Genomic DNA, 12,053 nt, shown 5'->3' with positions numbered 1-12,053 from the left:
CAGCCCCCTGACCGCCGCCCGCCCGGGTCCCGGGCATCGAGGCGTGGGCCGCGCTCAGGCGCTTCTGGGCAGCACCGTGCCTGTCCCTGTCTGTGGGCTCCCCGTACGACTCGGGTCTGCGTGTGCCGGGACCCGTCCCCGGGGGCCGGGGGGGCCGACGCGGGATGCCGAGCAGGGGCCACTCCCAGGCCCTGCCTGTCCTCAGGGAGCACGCCCCGCGCGGCCCCTAGGGGAGCTGGAAGGGACGGGCCTGGCTCCCTCACCATTTCTCGGTCCCGGGCGCCGTCAGTCCCCTAGTGCCTGCCAGCCTGGGGGAGGGTACACCGCCGAGGGCGCGACCGGCCTCTGGCCGGGGGCTCCCGGGCTCCCGCCTCCCACACCGCAATGGCTGTGGGCTTGGGCCGGGGGCCTGGGGGCCCAGGGGGGCCCAGCTGGACCCGAGGGCAGCGGCATGGGGGAGCACCGCCCCGGCGACAGCTCCCCGGTCGCTTTGCCCTCAGCTGCGGCAGCCCTGACGGGCTGACCCCCCCCAGGAACAAAGTCTTGCGGCTCTCGGGGGGGGGGGGGGGGAGTGCTGGACGTGCCAGGGGCCCTCAACTGGGAGGTGACCCTGTGTCTGCCGGCCTGCTGGGTGCTGGCCTACTTCTGTGTCTGCAAGGGGGTCAAGTCAACAGGAAAGGTACAGCTGGAGGCGGGCGGGTCGGGGTGGGTGATGATGGCAGGGGTGGGGGCAGCATGGCCGGTGGGGGGCAGGGGCACCCCGCCATGCGAGGTGACCTGGCCAGGGCCTGAGGCGGGGGCAGGTCCTTGAACCCAGCCCGGTGGATTTCCCACGCGTGCCTGGGTAGTCCTCCGCAACCTCCAAACTCCAGCCCAGCCGCCTTCCGTCCTGAGGGGACAGGCCCAGGCGACCGCCAGCTGAACTTGCCCGTGTCGGGCATCCCCACCCCAGTTTCCCTCTCTTCCTCACTCACTACTTCCTCACTCTCTGCTTTGCGGCCAGCCTGGGGGGACCCGGCCCGTGGCCCTCCCTTGCCTACCTGTCCTGCTCTGCTGAGGGTGGGACGGAGGCAGAGGTCTTCGCAGTCACCTTGCTGTCGCCTCTGTCTCTGGCCGGCCCAGTCCACTCCGTCCTGCCCAGGACCCTGCCTCTGTGCAGAGAACCACAGGAGGCATGGGACCTGCCTCCAGGCCATGTCCTGCTCCCCACCCGGGGAAGGTCCTGCCTCCGCCCTCCCTCTCTACAGCTGACCTGTCCTTGCGGGGGCGGCCGATGGCCAGCTGAGCACCCCGCTTCCTTCGGGAGGAGCCCAGGCTCTGAGGAGTAGAAGGGGGGGCTGCAGGCTGGCCTCCCGCTTGACCTCGGAGCGGACCGTACCACAGTGGGGGGAGTGTGGCCCGCCTGTCCCCCTGCTGAGGCTGGGGGCCCCTAAGTGGGGAGGCGGGGCCGCAGGGCCCCTTCTGAGCAGGTCCCCCCCTCCGTCCCGCCCCAGATCGTGTACTTCACAGCTACCTTCCCCTGCGTGGTCCTCGTCGTGCTGTTGGTGCGGGGAGTGCTGCTGCCCGGCGCCCTGCATGGCATCATCTGCTCTCTCAAGCCTGACTTGTGGAAGCACTCACTGGGTCGTGAGTGCCGGCACCACGTGGGGCGTAGAGATCACGCACGCAAGGATGTCAAAGAATTGAAAACACTAAAGGTCAGGTAAAGTCATTGTGAACCTTTTGGGGGAGAAATACACAAAAAAGAAGTGGGGACCACCCTCAATCCCACCACACAGAGATACGAGGTGTTTACACTTCAGGCTACCGTGGCAGGATTTCCGTGCACATATACAGTAGCTGCCTAGGTTGGGATTTTAGTGATTTCCCTTTTGCACTGTGGTTTTTTTCCTATGCGACCGCATCCCTGTTCTCCGTGGCCACTACTTTAGCTCCAGTCGCCATCCCTTCCCTCCTTGCCTCCTACTGGCAGGCTTGCCCCCCGACGGGAGCCCCTTCGTGACCTTCCCAGACCGCCGATCTGATCCGCACCTGTGCTCAGTCGCCCCCTCCAAAGGCCGCTTTGGTGTGTCCACCTGTACCGGGGAAGGGGACGGGGTGCGGGGCCGTGTCCGTCTGGGCTGTGGCCCATCTCCCTCCACGAACCGCTGCGAGGTCGTGGAGCCCCACGTGCTGGGGACACTGAGCCCAAGGAAGAGGCAGGGCCCTCTGGACAACAGGCCGTGGAGTCTGGCGGCCTCCCACGAGGTCTGGGGAGGGGCTAGGGGTGTGGGGAGGGGGTGGAGCTGAGGTAGGACTGGTTTGCGCGGGTGCAGTGGGGTCACACGTCACAGCCCGTGGGGACGATTGGTGAGGGAGCAGCTGCTGGAGAGGCGGCCGAGGGCGGGGTCTCTGGGAGCCCAGGGCAGAGCTGGCTTCGGGGCAGGCGCGCGGGAAGCAGGTCCAGGCCCGGGAGGAACACAGAGGGGTCTGTTTGCTCAGGCGCTCCTGGGAGCCCCCTTGCTTTGGATGCTTGGGGGCGGAGCCTTAGGAGGGAACCCTCGTTGGCTAGGAGGACAAGGGTGGGGGGGGGTAGTCTCTAGGGGCTCCTGGCAGAGCTGGCTGGGCGGGAACCAGTCAGGCGCCCAAGGGAACGGCCGGGAGGTGGGGGTGGGGAAATGTTGGCCTCGGCGCTCCCGGGAGGCCGGGGTGACTTGCGTGGGCTTTATGAGGAAGCGCTCATAGTCTAGCTAAGCCAGGGGGTCTCCCAGGGCCCAAGGGCGGAAAGGCCGGCTGGGCGGGCACCGGCCGCAGGCCTGGCGGCCTCACTAGGAACCCTAGGAGCCCGTTGGCGCAGGCGCCTGGGGGTGGCGTCGAGCTGTGATAGGCGGGGCTTCCGCAGCCAGGGTCCGAGAGAGCCTGGGACAGCGTCGCTTTGGCGGGAACCGGCCACGCGCCCGGCAGCCTCCCGACGGCCCGTTTGCGCGTGCGCGGGGAGGGCGGGGTCGGCGCGCGGGGCGGAGCTTCGGGAAGGAGCCGCAGCGCCTCAGCCGCCAGCCGACTGGGCGAGCGGCCGGGCCTGTGTTCAGGGGACTGGACCTGAGGCGGAGCCTGACGACCATGGAGGCGGCAGACGCAGCCGCAGGCGGCGAGGCGGGCGGTGCCGACAACGCCCGGGACGGCCAGGGGGGCCAGGAGGGCCAGGAGGGCCAGGGAGGCGGCCTCGGCCGCCGCGGGCACGGTCACGGCCTCGGAGGCGCGGACGCGGAGGCCGCGGTCGCCGGCGAGGCTCCGCGTGTCCCGCGACCACCTCACGCCCCCGGGCCAGGCGGAGATGCCCTCTCCACGGCCGGAAGGCCGGAAACCCGAGTACACATATTGTATCCTAGCCGAGGGGACAGCGGGCATGGGCAGGGGGCGGAAAGGGAGAGGAGCCGCGGTGACCTGCGGGGCGCGGGGCAAAGATCTGAAAGCAGGGTGGTCCCGGGGTGGCTGGAGAGAGGTGGGGGAGGAGGAAGGAAGGAGATCAGGGGGGAAACGGGTTCCCGGGGGCGGTGGGCGGACATGGGCCTGGTAACGGGGTGGCCGCGAGCCATTAGGGTCGGGAGTGGGTGGCCTCGTCAGGGTGGCCTGAGAAGGGGGCTCAGGCCCTGAGTGAGTAGTGGTGGTACCTTAACCGAATCTGCACCCAGCGCCCTCGGCGTGCCTTTCCCGTCCCAGTTGGAGGCGGAGATCGCCTGTGCGTCTTTCGCCCCATATCGGGAACCGTATGGATGCCTTGTGGAGCAGCGGCTCACTGTGTTCGGCAGCGTCCTGGCCATGTTAGTTCTGGAAGGGCCGGGGTCGGGGTGGCTGCAGGTGGCGGGTCCAGTCTCCATGGGGGGTGGGGGGGGGCGCTCTCTGCTGGATCGTCGAGGGCTAGGTGCGGGCCAGGGCCCGCAGGCTCTAACACCTGCACCTGCGGGTAGGGGGGTCGCTCCTGGGGGCGGGGAAGGGTGCAAGGGATGGGTACCTGGGCGGGGAGGGGAGCTGAGCGAGGAAGGGGAGGAGCCACCACCTCCAACTTGATTGCCTTTTCTCCTCTCTCAGCCGCTGGAGAGCTGAAAACCCTTTCCTCCTCCGAATTTCCATCATCAACTTTCTTGACCAGCTTTGCGTGGTGATTCGGACCATGCAGCGCTTCCGGTTCCCGGTTCCCGCTAAGCCCGCGCTGGCGAAAGGGGGCTAAGGTCTAGCCTCGTGTCCCCCGTCTGGGCGGTCCGTCCTTCCTAGGGCAGTGATTCCTGCGCTAGCTGCCACCTGAGGTTGGGCGCCTGCCTGGTCTTCTGAGGGCAATGAGGGCCCGAGCCCTTGGGCACTCATGGTCCCCTTGTTTTGTTTGCCATTTAAATGTTTGCTACTGCAGAAAATAAAACTGAGCTTTGCTATTCCCGGTTCCTTCTCAGTTGTGGCACCCCCGGATAGTCTTCCCTTTGTCCTCAGGCGGGGGGGCGGGGCGGCTCCTGGGATGTCGACGTGCAAGTCGCGGAAGGTGGTAGAAGGCAGTTTGGGAACTGGCAGAACCCACGTGCGTCCTGTCCTTCGGTATCAAGGACTCTCAACATGTGGGAATATGCCCATCGTTTGCACGTTTCGCATTACTCCTGATGGCTTTCATCTAATGTGAACTTTTTATCCAAACTCCTCAAGTATCACAGAAACCTCTTGAAACTCTTGTTGACACCCAAGGAACACCATTTTTCTTTATTTTTAATTTATTTGAAGATTTTAGTTTTAAGTAATCTTTACATCCATTGTGGGGCTCGAACTCACACCCTCAAGATCGAGAGTCGCTTACTCAGCTGACTGTCTGCCGGGCACCCCCAAGGAACACAGTTTAGAAGACTGATATGATTTTTGTTTAAAAGCATTAGAGTTAAAAATCTCACATCCTCCAATGACCACAGTTGGTCAATTAGCATCTTGGCGAATATTATTCTAGGCATCTTTCTATGAATACATGCATATGAGTATATATGTCTAAGTTTATGCAAACACACACACACACACACACGCAGGTACCCAATTTTACTTTAATGGTCATCACCCTGAACCCTTCCTAGATGAAGCAAAAGCAACTGGGATCTAATGAGTGTCAACTCCCCTGCTCCCGCTGTCTTCCCCCGACCCCTGCCCGTACTTTGAGTTCTGTCTTCTCTGTATGGTTCTTCTTTGCTTCTGGGGAAGCAAGAAGTAAGTTACACAGAGAGCTTCACCAGCCCCAGCAACCCTTGGTGACTGTACATCCCACGATCTCTTGCCCTCACTACCCCACGTTGGAAATCCCTCGAAAAGCACCATACACTTTTATTTCTGCCAATGACGAAGGTTGCATGCATTCCCAGATTGCCTCTGCTCTAATACTGACAGACGTGTTTCCAACGCATGCTCACAGAAACCAGGAGCCATGGCCAGAAGCAGCCTAAGTGTTGTCTCAGGATTCCTCCTCCTGGGGCTGTCACAGGTGCCTGGGCACCAGCCCCTCCTCCTCAGTCTGTTCCTATCCGTGTACCTGGGCGGGGAACCTGCCCGTCAGTGTGGCCACCAGTGATGCCACACCCAGCCACCACACCCACCTCACATTCTTCATAGCCAAGCAGCTCCGAATCAACGTCTGCTTCGCCTCTACTGCTGTATCCAGAATGCTGGTCCAAGCGCTGGTCAAAGTCTGTGCATTGGACACACAGCCACCTTAAATTATTTCATGCATAGAAAACATTACAAATAGGGGCGCCCGGGTGGTTCAGTCGGTTAAGAATCCGATTCTTGATTTCGGCTCAGTCACGACCTCACGGGGTTGGTGAGTTTGAGCCCCGCTTCGGGCTCTGCACTGACAGTACAGGGCCTGCTTGGGATTCTCTCTTTCCTTCTCTCCCTGCCCCTCCTGCACTCTCGACCTCTCAGAATAAAGAAATAAACTTCAAAGAAGAAAATATTGCAAATCGATGAACCAAGTATTTAACTCAAGAAAGTAGGGAAACCACAGCAGCAACACAGAAACAAAACAAAGAAAGGGGAGAAAACGAATAACAAGAAAGCACTAAGCATTCCAACCCCATTTAGAATAGGTCAATGGAACCAAGATCTGAGTCTTTAAACAGACCAACAGTACAGGTACAGAAAAAAGGAAAAGGAAAACCAAATAGACGACATAACAAATGATAAGAATATGTAACAACAGGTTTAAATATATGGAGGAGAATGTTAAAATTCACAAAGATACTCTATGGTTTTATGACAGTTACACAATTTAGAGATGATGGGCAATTTTGTAAAGAAAGAATGAAAAATAATCATGTTAACTCAAGAGATAGAAAACCACACCGATCACTCAGTAAACAAAGAAATCAAATCAAAGATCTGCTTCGCCAGAAGGCAGTCCCGACACAGTCTATCAGGTTAGCATTACCACTGACGTACCGACGCCTTGAGCGCAAGTTGGTACACAAGGAGAAAAGTTTTTTCAATTGATAAGGACACCCATTTTAAAGCAGTCTGGGCAATCTTGTACGTACTGCCGAGCACTAGGGGCATTCTGCTAACATCAGGAGTAAGAAAGGGATCCCCGCTACCACAAGTGTCATTTAACAGTTTGTCAAAATCCTAGCCAATACCAAAGCAGCAGATAGATGTAGCAAGTATCAGTATCAGAAAGGAAAGGACAGGACAAGGAGCACCTGGGTGGCTCAGTCAATAAAGCAACCAAGTCTTTATTTCAGCTCAGGTCATGATCTCACGGTTCATGAGAGCAAGCCCTGCATCCGTCTCTTTGCTGACAGCGCAGAGCCTGCTTGAGATTCTCTCTGTCTCTCTGTCCGTCTGTCTCTCTGCCCCAACCCTGTTCACACTCTCTGTCTCTCTCAAAATGAATAAATACAACTTTAAAAAAACTTTTTTAAGCAACAACCAACTGAGCCAACCAGGCGCCCCGAAATTATTTTTGATACAAAAAGAAAATACCTTAGTTTGAGGTAGCAGCATCTAAGGGTTTTTGTTGTTGTTGTTCTCCCTGAGAATGAGGAGCCAGTGGCTCAGTCGGTAAGAGTTCGATTTCGCCTTGGGTCATGATCTCATGGCTTGTGGGTGCGAACCCCATGTCGGGCTCTGTGCTGACAGCTCAGAACCTGGAGCCTGCTTCGGATTCTGTGTCTCCCTCTCTCTCTGCCTCTCTCTTCTCTGCTCACACTCTGCCTCTCTCTCTTTCTCTCAAAAATAAATAAACATGAATAAAAGATTTAAAAATGATTAAAAAAATGTTTACTTTAAGGAAGGGTCAAAAAGTATATTATTTGTAACTATGATTGTTTTTTCTAGAAAATTCATAAGAATCAACTGAATATGAAAGCTAAAAGGAATATTCAATAAATTAATCAAAATCAGAAATGGAAAAATCACTAATATACTTCCATTCCAGGAAGAAAAGGTCCAACTGGAAGTGTCAATAGAAAACTATCCCACACTCAACGAGCACAAGAACGTAAAATTGCCTGAGGAAGAAAGGAGAGGAGCCTGTGGAGAAACAAACTGCAGAGCTCTGCTGAGGGACACAAATGAAAACATGGACAAAGGAAGAGATGTAACTTTTTTGGAGGACAAGATTCAGCATTACGAAGAAGTCAGTTCTTTTCAAATTAACCTATATATTCAAGGCAATTAGAGACCTAATAAAACATTAAACTTTTTTTAACGCTTCTTTATCTTTGAGAGAAAGAGAGAGGCAGAGCGTGAGTGTGGCAGGAGCAGAGAGAGAGGGAGACACAGAATCCGAAGCAGGCTCCAGGCTCTGAGCTGTCAGCACAGAGCCTGTCGCGAGGCTTGAACCCATGAACGGTGACATCATGACCTGAGCCGAAACCGGACCCTTGACCGACTGAGCCACCCAGGCGCCCCTAACACATGTTTTAATTGAGGAAAAAAGCTTCTACTGCTCATCTGGAAGAAGACTAAAGTGAGAAGAGCCACGAAATCTGTGAAAATGAACTGTGATCAGTGAGGATTACCCTACCAATCATTAAAAGTAACATAAGTTAAACAGAGGGGTATTGACAGATGAATCCACATCCAGCTTATAACTCATGAAACACAATAACAAGTTCACAAACATACCTCATTGTAGGTAAGAACACATCAGCAGACAAGTATTATCTAATAAATGGTACTGAGAAAACTACAGAATTGTTCCAAGAAAAGAGGCAAAAATAATGTCAGCTCTTCACAGCAAAATAATTCTTAGGTGGATAAAAGAGTTAGGTATAAAACATGAAACTATTTTTACTTTTAATGTATTACCTTTTTTGGAGAGAGAGAGAGAGTGTGTGTGTGTGTGTGTGTGTGGGAGAGAGAGAGAGAGCGAGCAAGCGAGAGAGAGAGAGAGTATGGGTGAGGGGCAGAGGTACAGAGAGAGAGAATCCCAAGCAAGCTCCATGCGCACTGCAGAGCCCACCCAACACGGGGCTCGATCCCATAAGGCGGGGATCGTGACCTGAGCCGAAAGCGAGAGTCAGACGCCCAAGTGACTGAGCCGCCCAGGTGCGCCGAAACTATTTTACAAATATTACACTGATAATATACTCTCAAGATGAAGTGAAACTTCTTAATCAAAAGGCATTGGAAGAGATCCCAAATGAAAAAGGATAGATGTATCGACATTAGAAAACCAGGACAACCTTTTGGGATGAGCACTGGGAGTTGTATGGGAACCAATTTGACAATAAATTTCATATATTGAAAAAAAAATAAATGGTTAAGTGGTTAAAAAAAAAGAAAGAAACCCAGGACAGTTGAAGAAAACATCTGCCATCTGTATAACAAAATATCAATATCCCCTTAATGTTTGTAAATGTTTATTTATTTTGAGAGAGACAGAGACAGAGACAGAGACAGAGAGAGCGGGGGAAGGGCAGGGACAGAGGGAGAGAGAGAATCCCAAGCAGGCTCCATGCTGTGAGTGTGGAGCCCCAAGCAGGGCTCCATCTCTCGAACTGTGACATCATGACCTGAGCCGACATCAAGAGTCGGACGTTTGACTGACTGAACCGCTCAGGTGCCCCAATATCCCCTTAATTTTTAAAAGCTTCTTGTATAAGTTTTAAACATCCAACCTATGGAAATAGAAAACCATAATGAACCAAGACATGAGAAGACAAGTCACAGAGGGAGAAACACAATGACTAATAAAAATATGAAATAAATCAGTCTCGTTAATCAACACACATGAACTGAGACAAACGACCACTTTCATTGATCAAAACAGCAATGTGATACAGTGAGTCTTCCTATACTGTGGGATGAAATGCAACCGATAAACCTTTCTGCCTGCAACTGCCAAAAACATGGAGGCTTAACAATCCTGGGTGCCCTGCAATAAACTCTCTGGGAGAAATTCCTACGAGTGTACTTTGGGCTCTAATAATATGAGCATTTACATTTTGATAGAGGATGTCGACATCATATAGGTATACAAATCTGCTTGCCCAGCAGCATTGTACGAGCGCTCGCCCTGCCCCACATCTGCACTGTGCGACGTGGTGGTCATGAACCACCCGTGCTGCTAAGCACACGAACTCTGCTGAGATGTTAAGTGTAAAACGCACACGGAATTCTGAAAACAGTATGATTAGAACACACAATAGCTCAATGCTTTGTTACTGACTACATGTTAAAATGATAGTATTTTGGATATGCTTGGGTTAAATAAAACATTTTGAAATTATTTTGTGTCAGCCTTCTTTTCGTCTCCCTTAATAGGTTTCCAAAGTTTTCCTCCGCCACGTTTTAAGTTTATGCCTGAGTATGTCATAGCATTTACTCTTATTGTGAATGATGTTTCGCTGACCCTTACTAGTTATTGCCTTACTTATGAAGGCTCTTGTTTTTGCATATCCATTATATAGGGGGCCACTTTACTGAATTCTCTTATTTCTAATAGTTTCTCAGGTGGATCACCTCGTGTTTTTCAGGTAAGCAGTTACAGCATCTTCAGATGATGAGAAATTTACCTCCGTCTTTTAGGCCTTTATCCTTACATCTTTTTTTACCTGTCTGACGTCACTGTCTACTCACACAATAGTGTAAAATGGTAGTGGTGAGAAAGGGTATCTTTGCTTAGAGCCAGACTGGAGTGGGGATGCTTCTAGTGTTCTTTTGGATTTTGAGTTGTTGCTAGAGATACGTCATGTAAGGGAACAATTCCCTTCATCTGACTAGACCAAGGTGTTTAATAAAGCAAAAAGAACATTGATTTTGTTAGACACGTCTATACCTGTGGAAAACCGGTGATATGATTTTTCACTTTGGAGTGATTAATATGGTGTACTATTTGCACTGATTTTCTAATAGGGAACCGTCCTTACATTCCTCCAAGAAATCCCCCTTAGTCAAATTTTACTTTCTTTTTATTGAAGCGTAGTTGACATATAACCTCATACTAGTTTCAGACGTACAAATACTAATTCAACGTTTATATACGTTAGGAAGTGATAGCGACGGTAAGTCTAGCTACCACCTGTCACCATACAAAGTTGTTACAATACTATTAACTATATTCCTTAGGCTGCACATTGTGTCCCTGTGTCTTATTTATTTTATAACTGGAAGTTTTGTACCCCTTAATCCCCCTCCCCTACTTTGCCCATGCCCCCCACACCCTCCCTTCTGTCAACCACCAGATTACTCTCTGTATCTAAGAGTCCATTCCTGTTTTGTTTGGTTTGGTTTTTTAGATTCCACATAAAAGTGAAATCATATGGTATTCGTCTTTGTGCGACTTATTTCACTTAGCAGAGTATCCTCTAGATCCATCCATGTTGCCACAAATGCAAACAGAGCTCTTTTTTATCGCTGAGTAATATTTGTGTGTGTGTGTGTGTGTGTGCGTGCATGCGAGTGTGTGTGCATGTGACAGTATGTGTGTGTGTGCGTGTGTGGCATCTGCTCTGTCACTTCATCTACTGGCGGACACTTAGCTCGTTTCCCTGCCTTGGCTATTATCGTAGATAATGCTGCGGTGAACACAGGGGTACATACAACTTTTTGAATTACTGTTTTCATTTTCTTCAGGCAAATACCCAGAAGTGGAATTGCCTGATTGTAAGCTAGTTCTATTTTTTGTTATTTGAGAGAGAGTGAGAGAGAGACAGAGAGAGCAAGGGGCAGAGGGAGAGAAAGAATCTTCAGCAGGCTCTCCGCACAGTGCAGAGCCCGACCTGGGGCTCCCTCCCACGACCCGTGAGGTCACGACCAGAGCCAAAATCAAGAGTCAGAGGCTTAACTGACTGAGTCACCCAGGAGCCCCAAGGCAGTTCTGTTTTTAATTTCTGGAGGAACCTCCACACCATTTCCCATCGAAGCTGCACCATTTTGCATTTCCACCTCATATTTTAATTTTAAAATGAGCCACTGCATTCTGTTTGGCATTATTTCATTTACCAGGTGGTTTTTTTCTTTGTTAATTTAACTAATGTGTTCTTAGAGAGGGAGAAAGTGGGAGCAGGGGAAGGGCAGAGAGAGGGAGACAGAGGAATCCCAAACAGGCTCCACACTACCAGCACAGAGCCCGACGTGGGGCTTGAACTCACAAACAATGAGATCAGGACCTGAGCCAAAGTCGAACGCTTAACCGACTGAGCCGCCCTGGTGCCCCTAGCAGATTTGTATTCATGTTCCCCGGTAAGAATCATCCATAGTTTCCTATTTGGTACTATCTCTATTGGTATCAATCCTCTATAACCAAAATGTCGAAGTTTTACTTTTTTATGCCTTCGAATACTAGAAATAGCACTGGCATCGTCTGCACCTTAAAGGTCTGCTTGCTTTCCCCTCTAATGTCAGTTGACCTAGTGTGTGTGTGTGTGTTTTTAAGTTTATTTATTTTCATAGAGAGAGCGCAAGCGTGAGGGGTGGAGCGGCAGAGAGAGGGAGAGACAGAATCCCAAGCAGTCTCCGCCTTGTCAGCAGGGAACCTGCCATGGGGCTTGAACCCACGAACCATAAGATCATGATCTGAGCCGAAATCAAGAATTGGACACCTAACTGAC

General features: G+C 52.3%; 1 pseudogene; it reads left to right on the top strand.

Annotated features, from left to right (window-relative positions):
* The first annotated feature begins 2,551 nt into the window (after positions 1-2,551).
* LOC122477940 lies at positions 2,552-4,406 on the top strand (annotated as a pseudogene).
* The last annotated feature ends 7,647 nt before the right edge of the window (positions 4,407-12,053 follow it).

Source organism: Prionailurus bengalensis, chromosome X, assembly GCF_016509475.1.
Source record: "Prionailurus bengalensis isolate Pbe53 chromosome X, Fcat_Pben_1.1_paternal_pri, whole genome shotgun sequence".
NCBI lineage: Eukaryota > Metazoa > Chordata > Mammalia > Carnivora > Felidae > Prionailurus > Prionailurus bengalensis.
The sequence above is the reverse complement of the archived record's forward strand: the minus strand, read 5'-3'. Positions and strand labels throughout refer to the sequence as shown.